Source organism: Microcebus murinus, chromosome 11 (assembly GCF_040939455.1).
Source record: "Microcebus murinus isolate Inina chromosome 11, M.murinus_Inina_mat1.0, whole genome shotgun sequence".
NCBI classification, from domain to species: Eukaryota; Metazoa; Chordata; class Mammalia; order Primates; family Cheirogaleidae; genus Microcebus; species Microcebus murinus.
Window position 1 is genome coordinate 64,678,176 of NC_134114.1, and position 14,437 is coordinate 64,692,612.

Sequence of the window (14,437 nt, forward strand, 5' to 3'; positions counted from 1 at the left end):
GAAGAAGAGAACAGAATGCACCCCAGGGCAGAATTAGCTAAAGACGATGTCATCTAAATATGAGTAAATAAAAGCTAGGATGGACACATTAATACTTTATACTGTCATCTTTGTGAATGTTGAAATATCAAAATTTTCAGTTACAAAGTAAAAATTATCTTATTTTCATTGTGTCAAATATCTGCATGTTTGAAAACATCAAGAGATACTTTTTAAAACATGAATGTAACCTGAGTTTGTATGTTCTATAAACCAAGCTATTAAATCAAAAGATCAATGCTGAATAAAGCTGCTATGATGATGATTAATTATAGTTAATATGCTTTGATCTCTCATTGCCAGATATTATGCTGAGTACTTAATTAAATTATTTTTTTAATGCTCCCACCAGCATTAGTTCATTAATACTGTCTATGTCGTATGTATTATTTGTACCCCAATTTTGTAGATTCTGGGACTCAGAGAGGCTAAATACCTTGCCCCAAATTATTCAGGAACAACTGTGAAATTCTATTCCACATCTGTCCATCTCCAAAGTACATGCTTTTAACTGTGATATTCAATATTACAGATATTCAATATTACTAAATTCAAAAATTTATAAAATTATATACAATGATTCTCTTAAAAAGTAGAATGAAACCTATAAAACATTCATCAAATTATAATGCTATTTTATGGGACTTTGATTGGGGCTAGCTAAGGGGCTTTATGGACTCAAAAATTGGAAACTGACTACTGCAATTAGTTGTTCAGAATAAAAGCCAGCCTTGAAAGTCCTTCTTTGCATTGAATTTCAAATGTTCCACTTTGAATGAAACAGATGTTGAACTTTAGATTAGTTCAATCTGCATTAGATTTATCCTGTGCACACAGTAAGATAGCACTAACATGGGCACTTATGCTACTTTCTCTTTAGGGACACCTTTCCCCAGACCAGCTTCATCTGCAATTTAAAAGAGGTCTTTTCAAAGAAATAGAGGATTTTACTTAAAAGCACAAGTATTAGTCTAGTGGGTCTGAGCTATGGTCCATCCAATATTTTGTCTCTACTAAGAGCATAAAGGGGCATGTCACATGAAACTCAAAAGATTAGGGATATACCCCGAGACTTCTTGATATTTTTCTGTCATCTGTGAATTTAGATTAACCTTTATTAAAGCCTATATTTTAGATTTTCATGATAAAAATTTCCACATATACACTACTCTTTGAGTAAGCTAACATAGAAAACATCTTGGATTTGTGGATTCTGGATCTACTGTTGCAAATATCTACAATGTTCTCTGACACGGGTCAACTGCCTCCTTTTTTCCCCATTAATCCTTGACAAACCCACCCAGGTTCATCATAGATTCAGTTGTTTCCTGTTCTTTGTTAAAAGGGATATTAGCAAATATTAGATGTTAAAGACATATAAGACTAAACCAAGACTTTCTTCTTAACATAATCAGGAGGATTGAGTTAGAACTTTAAAAAGATTAGCTTTAGAAGTCAGCAGCTATTGGAAGCATTTTGTGTAGGATGCAATACCTCTCCAAATGACTAAGCACAATGTAGAAGAGAACAGCAACTGAATCTTATGTGCCCCCAAATTCCCAAAGAAATCGTTCTACTTGTCCAAGCACATTAAATTCTCTAGGCCACTTGGGAAGTCCAAATCATAATAAAACAGATACTTTTATATCAAAATAAAAAATGAGTGCATATCACTATGCCAAAAAATCTTGGGCACCTTCTCAAAATATTTTAGTCAAACTACAACCAGGAAAAAAGTGTACTGGTTTTCTCTTTATCAGTCTTAAATTTACCTGGTCCAAGCTTTAAGAGGTTCCACCTTTTTCTCATATGTCTGAGTTAGTGAACAATTGTTGACTTGGTCTATACCCCTTATGACTTCTTGAGCTTTGGCAATATATAATCTCAACCTTTGCCTTTCTAGTTTGAGAAGACATACTATTTTAGTCTCTCCTCATTTCTTAATTATTTTCATTGTAAAAAGTAATCAGAATTGGACATTTGGTAGTTATTAGACTTTTATGTTAAGATAAACTTTCTTAGTAGATTCTATTATTGAGAGTACCAAGAAGTCTAGATTGAACTGAGTTCTTTCTCTCAACCTACAAATCAATGAGAGCTAATACAGTGGTCCCAACACTGAGCTCTTTAACATCCCTTTAGAACTTTATTTTTAAAGACCTATCTTACCTCTATGCTTACTGTAGGACCATCTGGGGTTTCATGCAAATACCAAAAGCAGTCTTATGGATACTAAAGTTTCCAGTACTGCTTGGTGATGTTGAAGTGCAGTCTGAATTTTTTCTTGTCCAGAGATGCAACTTCTCGTGGTCATTTTTGAATGGATATCTCAATGCTTCAGATGCCTCCCACCCCCACAGGTGTTTTAAGTAAGAAATTAATCAGGCAGTTTGGCATAGCACAAAGACCATTATACTTGGAGGTCACTCTAGTTCTCCCACAAGCCATTATAATGACTGGAAAACTCAGGCTTTGGGATCCAGTTTCTTCTACTGACAAGCCGAGAATTGGAAATTGGTTTCCAAATTCTTCTTAGAGTCATTGGGATTTCTTTGGTGCCCTTTCATATGCTGTTAGGTAATGAGAAGGAGGAGGAATGGTCAAATGGGTGGAGTTCTGGGCACCATGCCTCTCCACTTACCCCAACTGCATTCCCAAAACTTTCACCTATTTTATATCTTTGTCTTTCTCCCAAGACTATTTGAAATAACAATTTCTAGGAGGAAAAGTAAAAAATAAGAATGAAGGAAAGAGAGGAAGGGAGGAGGGAGGGAGGGTCCTAAAGAGACAAGGAAGGAAGAAAGGAAGGAAGGGAGGAAGGAAGGAAGGAAGGAAGGAAGGAAGGAAGGAAGGAAGGAAGGAAGGAAGGAAGGAAGGAAAAAAGAGAAAGGAAGGGAGAGTATATAATATCTGATGGCCCTGGGAAATGTAAACCTTTATCATTGCAGACTTTATGAAACAGTTATAGTTGAAAATTCTATTACATGTAAACCATGCATATTGTATAAAATTAATATTAATTTTTCCTATAATTCACATAAAATTTATAATTCTATTTTCTATCCTTTCTTGGTGACTTGCTGTATGCCAGGTACTTTGCTAAGGCATTAATTCATATATCACTTTTCATTCACCTCAGAAGTGAGTATCATTATGTCCATTTTGTGAACAAGCAAACTATGACCTAGAGAAGTTAAGCAATTTGCCCAAGTTTTCAAACCTAGTGCCTTAGCCCATTTAAGCTGTGATTAACTGGATAGTTAATAAACAACAAAAATTTCTTTCTCACAGTTCTGGAAGGTGGGAAGTTCAAGATTGAAGCACTGGCAGAATCAGTGTCTGGTGAGAGCCCGCTTTCTAGTTCTTCTCACTGCACCCTCATATGGTGGGAGGGAAAAGACAGCTCTCCGAGGCCTCTTTTACAAGGAGCCTAATCCCATTCATGAGAGCTACACCCTCATGATCTAATTGTCTCCCACAGGCTCCACCTCCCAATACAGTCACATTGGTGACTAGATTTCATCATATGAATTTTGGGGAGACACAGACATTCAGACTGTAGCACCTGGTAAGGGGCTTCACTAAAGTTCTGGTAGACCCCACAGATTATTATCTTAAGCCTTAATGCTTCTAAAATGTTTCTTTGGTAAGATGTGCAATGTTTGGGGGACGGACACGCTTGAAGCTCTTACTCAAGGAGGAAGGAGGGGCATGGGCAATATATATGACCTTATCACTTGTACCCCCATAATACGCTAAAATAAAAATAAATAAATAAATAAAATGTTTCTTTGGACAAAGCCATTCACATGGGCAAATAAATACAACCCAAATAATACAACTTCTATGGTGATATTACAAAAGCACAAAATTCTTATTTAAAAATTATAATTTAAAAATAAATAAGGAAAGAAAACATAAGTCAGCTTTACAATAAAAATTTCACTTTGCAGGAACTCAGTTTTTCATAACAAGTTGGGGTTCCCAATATGTACATTGTCTTAGTCTATTCAGACTGCTCTAATAAAATGACACAGACTAGGTGGCTTCTAAACAATATAAATTTATTTTTCATAGTTCCAGAGGCTGGGAAGTCCAAGGTCAAGGTGCTGGCAGATTCGGTGTCTGAGGAGGGCCTGCTACCTTATGGATGGCTGTGTTCTCACTGTAACCTTACATGGCAGAAAGGGCAAGGAATCTCTCTGGAGTGTCTTTTATAAGGGCACTAATCCTATTATGAGGGCTCTGCCCTCACGATCCTATCATCTCCTAACACTATCACCTTGGGTGTTAGAATTTCAACTTATGGATTGGGGGGGGGGAGAACATTCAGTACATGGCAAATGGTAGGTATAGAATACCTTGCAGAGAAACAACAGATTGAGTTGTCTACCTGGTATAGATGAAATTTCATTTACTTTCTTTATTTTTTCCTTTAAATCACTGTTTCAGGACATAGGAGGGGTTAAAAGAAGTAGTTAACTACAATTCTATAATTGTTTTGTATACATAGTTCAGAGAGCTATAATCCAGTAAAGGATAAAGGCTATAAAGTTCCCCAGTAAAACTCACTCTGTGTGCATAATTTTGGTGTGGATATATTTTGTATGTGCAATTACTCATGGATAGAGAGTAAACACTTGTAATTTCACCAACAATTGAGCAATTGTAGGTCACTCTCATGTGCTTCAAAATGATTACTGTGACTTCAAGTGACCAGTTGGAATGAAAGCTAATTGACTGCTGCTTATTTAATCTCTTTCACATCTTCCTACTCTTTGACCCCTCCATTCACATAAATAGTACTGGCCCTTGTCAATTCCAAGGATATTCCCAGGCTCTTCCCCAGAGTACAGCATCACCTTCCCATCTACATCTATCTACTTTTTCTTTACTCCCCTTTCTAAAAACCTCATCAAATACACCATTTTCCATAAATATTTAGCTATTTTATTTTATTTTATTTTTTGAGACAGGGTATCACTCTGTCATCCAGGCTGGATGGAGTACAGTGTACCAGTCACAACTCACTGTAATCTTGAACTCCTGGGGTCAAGCAATCCTCCCACCTCAACTTCCCAAGTAGCTAGGACTACATGCATGCCCCACTATGCCTTGCTAATTTTTAAATTTTTTGTAAAAATGAGGTTTCACTATGCTGCCCAGGCTGGTCTCAAACTCCTCGTCTGGAGCAGTCCTTCCACCTCAGCCTCCCAAAATGCTAGGATTTATAGGCACGAGCCACCGTCCCCAGGCCAATTCAGCTATTTAAAAAATATAGTCATCTCTTTTTCTGGCAGCCCAAATGTACAATATGCTGTATTATAAAATTATAAATATAGATTTTAAATGTACTCATCTATTTATGATATAATTTGTTATATTTTATTTCATGTTAACTTTTTATTCTGCCAACTTCTTCATGTGGCAGAGACTGGTTGACTGTTTCTCAAATACAACTCCTTCTCCTTTCTGGACACATAGTTGTATTTCATTCCTGATATTGACATGACATTGGATGTGGCCAGGTAATAGAATTTTAGCCACTGGAATGTGATTAAAAGTGATGTGCTTTTCCAGATATGGCCCAAAGAAAGATTTATACAGATGAGCATGGCTTCCTTGGAAGTCATGCTTTGAAAACAGTGGGGCCCATAAGATGAAAGGTGGCCAGGACTCTGAATCACTCAGCCTATCAATAGGAAAAAACCTACTTTTTTAACTTAGATGTGTGAGAAACAAATGTCAATTGTGTATGAGCCATGATCATTTAGTATACACTACATATTTTATGTGCATTGTAGATTGCGTGTCCTTTGGTGTGATTTTAAAAAGGTATGTTTGGCTACTGAATAAATATTTAATAAAATAGACATATGATGAAAGAATATAATTAGTGTTTGTTGAGGATCTACTGGCAGTGGTTTGCCAATCATTCTGCTAGGTACTGCACATAAGCTAGCATGTTTAATTTCCTCACCACTCTTTTAGCTGGAATAACCAGTGTGCCCTCCAGGATAAGTGAACCAGGATTCAGCCAAATTGGGTTGCCCAAAGTTACAAAGCTACTAAGTGGTAGAGCTGAGATTCACACCATGTCTGTCCAGTCGCCAACCTGTATTCTTCCCATTACACCATTGTAGTTTCTTTTGTCCAAATCCTTTTCCCTTCCTAAGCTCCCAAACTATGTCATGTCCTTAATGTAGAATGACATCCCCTAAACACATTACTTAAGTCATATCTAAAAAGAAAAAAGGAAAAATATAAAGCAAATTGATTAAGTATTTTAAATATATTTTCGCACTTGTGCTTGATGTCCAATTAGGCAGTGTCTTGGTCACTTCAGACTGCTATAATAAATTACCATAGATTGAGTGGCTTAAACAGCAAACACCTATTTCCCACAGTTCTGGAGGCTGGGAAGTCCAAGATCAAGGTGCCAGCAGAGTCAATGTCCAGTGAAAGCCCACTTTCTGGTCTGCAAATGGTTGTCTTTTCATCGTGTCCTTACATGACAGACAGCAAAGTTAGAAGGAAGGCTTTCATGTCTCCTATTATAAGGCAATAATATCTTTCTTTCTCTCTCTGTCTCTTTTTTAGACATGAAATAGAGTCTTGCTCTGCTGCCCAGGCTGGAGTGCAGTTGTGCCATCATAGTTCACTGCAGTCTCAAACTCCTGGGTTCAAGTGATCCTCCTGCCTCAGCCTCCCAAAGTTCTAGGATTACAGGTGGGAGCCACTCTGTGGCTCATGAAGAAAGCACTAGGCTTATTCCTGCAGGCGCCACCATCATAACCTAATTACCTCCCAAGGGCCCCACCCCCTAATGTCATTACACTGGGGGTTAGGATTTCAATATATCAATTTTGGTGGGACACAAATATTCAGTTCATCACATTCCAACTCTCACCACCCAAAATTCATGTCCTTCCTGCATGTAGAATACATTCATTTTATCCCCAAAACTCCAAATTCTTAACTTATTCCAATGTCAACCCTAAAGACTAAAGTTGAAAGTCTCATTTAACTATAACCTAAGTCATATATATGATTGGGACTCAAGGTAAGATACATCCCTATTCAGTTGTGAAGCTGTAAAATCAAACGATATGGGACAGGCATATGATTGATAGGTAGCCTATTTGAAGAAAATCACAAAAAGCATTCCCATGATGGAATTCTCAGATGTAGTAATTAATTGATGTGAGTTGACAATCTAAAAAATATCATATATTATTCTAGAAAAGAGTTTGCCATGATTTTGTTAAAAGTAAATAAAAATAAATCAAAAGGTAATGTTGTGTTTTTATGTCTTATTGACATATTCTGGTCTCTATAAGGAACAAATAAATTTCTTTTGAAAGAATCTAACACATTTCTGCTGGGTAGAAAAAAATTTGTTTGAAGTATTATTTTAAGTTTTGTTACAGCTTTGGTGCCACCAGTAGTCAAAATAATTATTTTTAATTATCTGGAATAATAATTTTATAATGTGAGAGAAATCTAAGTGTTTTCATTTGAGTCTTTCCATTTTCCTCTCTCCATCATAAACCTATCCACCAGCAATGCATAAACACCCACTATACCCCTCCAGAGCTCTTTATAGTTCAGAAAACAATGCTAAAATTGCAATCTCTTTTTCAAAGGATTCATTTTTAAAGGAGAGCTTTCCTTTAACTATTTGTCCTTTTTTCTTTCAACTCTCACTAAAAATAGAAATAAGCATAGGAGAAAACCCCCAAATTTTCTATTGTGCTATGTTATATTCAGCTGCCTTCTCTTATTCATAGTAAACATTCTTTATCTTGGTCAATTAAAAGCTTTGCAGCTCTCATCCTGAAGATGATATAAAACTAAAAAATCTTAATCAGTAGCAATTAGCAGAGGTTTACTAAAATATGTGGTCATTCCAGACCATCTTGCAGATAACACCTGTACTTCAGTATTTCTAGACCAAAGGTCATCTATTTTTTTAGAATGCCATTCTCCACTTAGTAAGAAACTGATATAACTGTTGAGAACATCTTACTGATGTTTTAAAGAGGATATAGTCAGTCTTTTTTGGTTTTCTGGGATAAATTGTATTATGGCTTTCATGATTTGAAAACCATGAAAAAAAACCCTCACTATAGCCTTCCTTGTGAGTTTGTGCCAAGAAAGCTCATCTAAATTTATTCTATGGGTAAGTCTGTTTGAGGAGCATCCAAAATGCCAAAGAAAGCCTAACAGTGGAAAAATCTACACTCCCGGGACTACATATTTGTGGTTTGCCTCTGCAACATTGATTTCCATTTCCTCCTACATTCACTTACTTGGATACTCTCCCCACTCTCTGGTTCCATGTGACATGCAAAGGCCTTTACCCCTCTTTCACCCACAGCCTGGGTTCAGTCAAGTATATCCCCCACCACAATGTTGATTCAGCAATGGGCATTTGGGCTGTGGGCTTTGAAAGGAAACAGGGTAGAGGCTGCCTGGGATTAGAGCTAAAGGAAGAGAATGTAGAAATAAAATCCTGGGAAGAAGAAATTGGGTCTTAATAAAATCATTTTGAGCCCTATATTCAGTCACATCTGCAGTCAGAATACCTCTGGAATTTTGAGTTATGTGATGCAAGCTTAAGGCAGGTCTCTCCCTATCCAATGCCAACTCTCAGGCAGAACAACACCAGTAATACATCTGGTAGGTTTTCCACAATGGCCAGAATGATTTTTGGCACTCCTTCATGCTGTCAATTTTGTGTTCAGTGGCTACCCACAGGCTAGAGGTCCTTTCTACGAGACCCTGCTGGGTAGGAGACAAGCAGAATATTGTTAAGACTCTATTCCCTGAAGTTGATAATGTGGTTTGAAACGCCGTGTTACTGACCTCACATGTACTAAAAAACCAAGAGTGAAAGTAAGTTTACTTTAGAACCACTATTCTTATCTTGGGCATGAGAATGAAAACAAAAACAAAAACAAAAATGAAAAAAAAAAAAGTGGCATAAACATAAGACATGTCATTCAGCTTGTATATAAAAATGTTTTGATTAAAGAAACTCAGTGTGATATACTACTCATAGAAAAAATGTAAAAGTTGTCATGTTTTTCAAATTTTTGATTAAAAGTTATTTTTTCTCTTTGAAAATGAAAATTGGTTTTATGCTCCCCCACTTGTCAAAGCCATTTAAGTAGATCAGGTTAGAGGTCCTAATTACAAGTTGTTGACAGCCTGTGTTCATACTGATACACAGTCTGACAGGTACACTACTTGTTTGTTTTAATTTAAAGATAATTTACTACCTATAAAATGTAGGAGATTAATGGTCCTAGAAATTAAAATCAGTTCTCTATTTACCAACTAGAGAGAGTCTAATCTAGGAAAGTCTATGTTTCCATACCAATTTGTCTCATAGGTGAGAATGTAATTTATACACCACAATAATTCAGTCCTTGGTTTTTCTCCTGAGATTGCCCACAAGGGTGCTAATTGCATTGGTGACTTTTGTTACACTCATGTTACAAATTATCCTGAGTTCTCAACATCATTTTGCATAATCAAACAGCCATCAAATGCAATGATTTTTCTGTCACTGCCAGTACTACCATTTTGAACCAGAAGACTCTATAACCCATTAGCAATTCCACAACCACTGAAGGCCCATTTCTTCTGTCTTTCAATACAAAACTTTAATTGTTTTACATTTACTTCTAAAGAAGCATTTGACCTATTTATAGATTGGTGCCTTAAATTTAGTCTTCTATAATAGTATAAGAATACTTACAGACAGTGTTGAGCAATTTAGAAAAATCTACAAATTGGGTTGAGACTATTATTGTAGATAGACTTCAAATTTAAGAGTTGGCAACAATTTCACTTAGCCAAAAGTTTTTTTTATCATTTTTACACATATGACCTCCACATATAACCATTGTCGTGATGCATAAAGTGTTTAAATTTTCAAAACAAAACTGTAAAAGATAGAAGTCAGAAACTCAATGAGAAAAAAATGTGCAAAGAACATGAACAGGCAATTCACAAAAAAAGAAATACAAAAGGGTCAATAAGTATGTGAACAAGTAGTTAATGTCACTAGCAATAATAAAATACTGGATACAACAGCGACAAATCATGTTTTCACCTACTACATTATCAAAAATTGAAAAGAGCCATGATACCTAACATTATTAAATAACACTAATGTAATACAGGTAGAAAAGTAAAATATCACCGTAAGTCTGTAGGAGAATATGATAGCATTTATAAAAATCATTCTTTTAAAAATATTTTTCACTTTTAGGAATTTATCCAAAGGAAATAATTTAAAGTGGTGAAAAAATATTAATATTTGAACAAAAATGTTTGTAACTACACTAAGACATAAACAGGAAGCTGCATTATTTTTGGGTTTTTTTTCCCCTCATCTTTGTGTCCTTAGCATTAAATACAGTGTCTGATATAGGGATTCAACATATGCATAATTATTTACATTATCAAAAATTGTACTCCATCTAAATATCTAGCATTAAAATAGTCAGCAAAATAAAGTATAGTGTAGCTTTACAATAGAATATTATGCACCTTTAGAAAATAATGTCAGTCAATATTTATTGATGTGGAACAACATTTAAAATAAGTTCAAATATTAAGTTACAAAATAGTATGGTTTTAATTTTGTAAAAGTATAAAGTGTTTCCAGAATGTAGTCTGCACTATAGTATTGAGGGAATTTTTTTTATTCATCTGTATTTTCAAAACTTTATACAAAGGTTGTATGTTAATGATATAATAAGTGAAATTTTATAAAATCATAAAGTAAGGAAAGTTTTTCTAAGAATAACAAAGGAAAAGCCATAAAGGAAAAAATTATAGTTACCAAAAAAATAAATTTTTCTCTGTATTATACTATTATCTATATTTTTAGTTTTGAGGCTATGTTGAAAAAGGAGAGTCTTTGTATTTTAGAGATGTGTTTCATGTATTAACAAAATAAATGTTATAATGTAAGAGATTTTCTTCAACAGAGTGAGGAATTGGGAAGAAGTAAAATAGAATTGAGCGGAGGGAGGTAAAACAATATTAGACATGCATTGATAATTATTGAAGCTGGGTGATGAATAAGTAAAGTTTATATGCATTATCTCTACTTTTGTATATGTTTTAAGATTTACTTAATATAAAAATTGTAATATCATAAACAAAAGTGATAGAGAAACCATGAACTGGGGAAAACATGTGCAAAATGAATACCAAGAAATTAAATAGATTCTTAGCATATAATGAACTTATAAATTGATTTATAAGATTAAATTGGCAAAGAACAGACAATTCATGAAAAGGAAAGAAGAAATGACAATGACAATAAGGATATGAAAATAATTATATGCTTACATGATAATATATCATAAACATACCTCAAAATCAAAGAAATTTTATTTAAAATGAAATAAAATTTCTCAACTGCCAATACTGTTTTAAAATGACAAAAATCTATTACTGACTTGAGAAAAATGATGATCTAAAATGCTGTTGATGAGAGTATAAGTCGTTATACTTTGTGGTAATATGTATTAAAAATCTTAGAAAGTTTGTCTACCCTTTGGCCCAGCAGCTTTATTTCTAGAAATTTAAACTAAGAAAATAATCATGAATAGGCAACAAAATTTGTCCAGAGAAATAAATGTATCAAAGCAGTGTTTATAATAATAAAAGAGATAGAAACAACCTAAATGTCTAACAAGGCGCATAAAGTCACTGTGGTGAATATTTTCAGTGGAATTTTCTTCCTACTTTTATTCATTCCCTTATTCATTTTTTTTTCAAAGCTATTTTACTGAGTTCCTACTAAGTGTCAGGCACTGGGAACAAAACAATGAATAAAGACACTGTGCCTGCTTCAAGGAGCTCACTGTCTACTACACCAGGGACCCCCACCCTTTTTGACACCAGGGACCCCCACCCTTTTTGACACCAGGGACCCCCACCCTTTTTGACACCAGGGACCCCCACCCTTTTTGACACCAGGGACTGTTGGTTTCATGGGAGACAGTTTTTCCACTGAGGGAGAGAGAAGAGGCCATCTGGGCTCCACGGCAGATCATCAGGCATTAGATTCTCACGGGGAGCGCATCCTGGATCCCTTCCATGCGCAGTTGGCAGTGGGGTTCGGGCTCCTGTGAGGGTCATCATGATGGGGCGGTGATGTCAGCGATGGGGAGCGGCTGTGGGTGCAGGTGAGGAGGCTATGGGAAACAGAAAATAAGCCACAGGGTCATGTGACAGGGAAAAGCTGGAGGTGGGAAGTGGCACTCGGTGCGGAATCAAGGGAAACTTCACTAAGGAGACAGAACAAGGGAGACCTGACAAGGGAGAAGAAACCAGTAATGCAATGACCCGGGGAAAGAGGATTTCAGATCATTAAAACAATACACATTTAAAACGTGAGGAAAAGTCATGATAAATCACAAGGAGAATAAGCAGGTTTCAAAATCCTATGTGATACACTAATAATATCTATAAATATATACACCACACATATAATTAGAATATAAATCAAAATTGTTAGTCTAATGTGAGTGGTGAAAATGTAAGATATTTTTTTTCTTTTTATTTATCACTGATTTGTAAGCTTTTTTCTAAAATAAATATATATTATTGTGTAACAAGAAAAAACTAGTTAAAAATAGACTAAGAGTCTTGCACTTACTAAATTATGATTTTCAAGTCTAGGTAGTCGAGTTGAATGTGTGCCAGGTATTGAAGACATAGGAACACTGCACATCTTTCCTTAATATTGAATACACTGGAATATTTGGGGTTAGGAGGAAAAGATTAAATAACTAGTAGCAAGGAATTAAAATATCAATTTTCTATTAAAGTAATAACAAACATGTTATGAAATTTAAAGCAACATTTTCATGCATGTCAAAGAGAAAAAAAGAGAGCTTTATTAAAAAAATCATGTTTCTTAGAGCTACTTTGGGCTAGATTCCTAGAAACTCAGAGTATTTATTTACTTTCTCTACTTGAATGATTACCCTGAGAAACAGTGACAGCGATCCAGATAACTGGCCATGTAAATTGCTAGGGAGCTTACACCAAGATTGGCAGATATACTTTACTTGGATGATTTCTTGTGGAATATTGAACAAGACTCTTATTTATTGCCCACGTGCTATGTCGTGAAAGCACTTTGCTAAGTAATGAACATCAGTAGACAATATAGACAGGGCTTCTATATCACGAAACTCATGTTCCAGTTTTTACTATCAGAGAATAAGTGTATTTAATGTATTAGCCAATAATTTTGTTAATATTCATTCAATAAATATTTGTGGAATACCTACTATATCAGACAATGTTCTAGGTAGTAAGAATATAACACGGAACAAATACTCTCACATTTATGAAAAGTTAGGCAAGTTCCAAATGAGGAAAAAATTAAATATAACTAATAGAACTTTCATCTACCTGAATTTTAAAATTTGAACTGTTCATAAAGGTTTGGTATATAAAGAGAGTATTTTCTTATTTCTTTATATAAATTAAACCTTAGCTAAAAATTTAGTAAAAATATTTTTCATCTTACTGATTTCCAAAATAGTACTTCTTACCAGTCATATAAGAGGATAAAAATATTCTTTGCCACAAGAGAGATACTGGAAGAACATTCAAGTTGGAATGTTAAAAAAAAAAATCATCTGCTGTGTTTTCCTCCCTGTAATTCCCTGGGTAAAGCTTGTCCTCTGGGGGCTGCCAGAGAAAACAAGTAAAGCTAAGCAACCTGTAGAATGTTACAAATGCGAGAGGGTGATTGACTGGAGAAGTCATGATGTATAATTTATCCAAGTGGCAAGCTGCTCGAGCAAGCTCTGATGTAATTTTGGGCTTAATTATTTGGAAAAAAAGGTAAATGGCACATGAATGAAATCCATAAGTGATACAAACTTGGGAGTTGCAAATGCCAATGAGAAGTGGAAATAGTGCAGAGGTGTCAGGAAGCAGCATGTATCAGGAGGCAATAGCCCAGAGAAGCTCTGCTTGGAAAATACTCAGCAAATAGGAAGGACTGATGGTGTCTGCTGGGTCTGTCAACTGGAAAAGTATATCTAAAAGTTTGCAAATTACACGCTCATTCATGTACATGTCTTGTACATTATTGCATTGTATATACTCTCATGGTCAAGATTTGTAATCTTCTGATATAGTTCTTATTTAAAGAGTCTAGAAATGAATGAATTTCAATTGTGCAACAGATACATTTATTAGAGTAGGACTCTGGAACAGAGATAATAGTTAATGGAGAATCAATTAAAAGGGAGTTGGAGAACAATACAATGGGTATCATTGGGTTCTACATTTTAGAAATCCAATCATGGTTATTAGTGAGAGGTGATTCTCTCTAGCCATGGTTCAA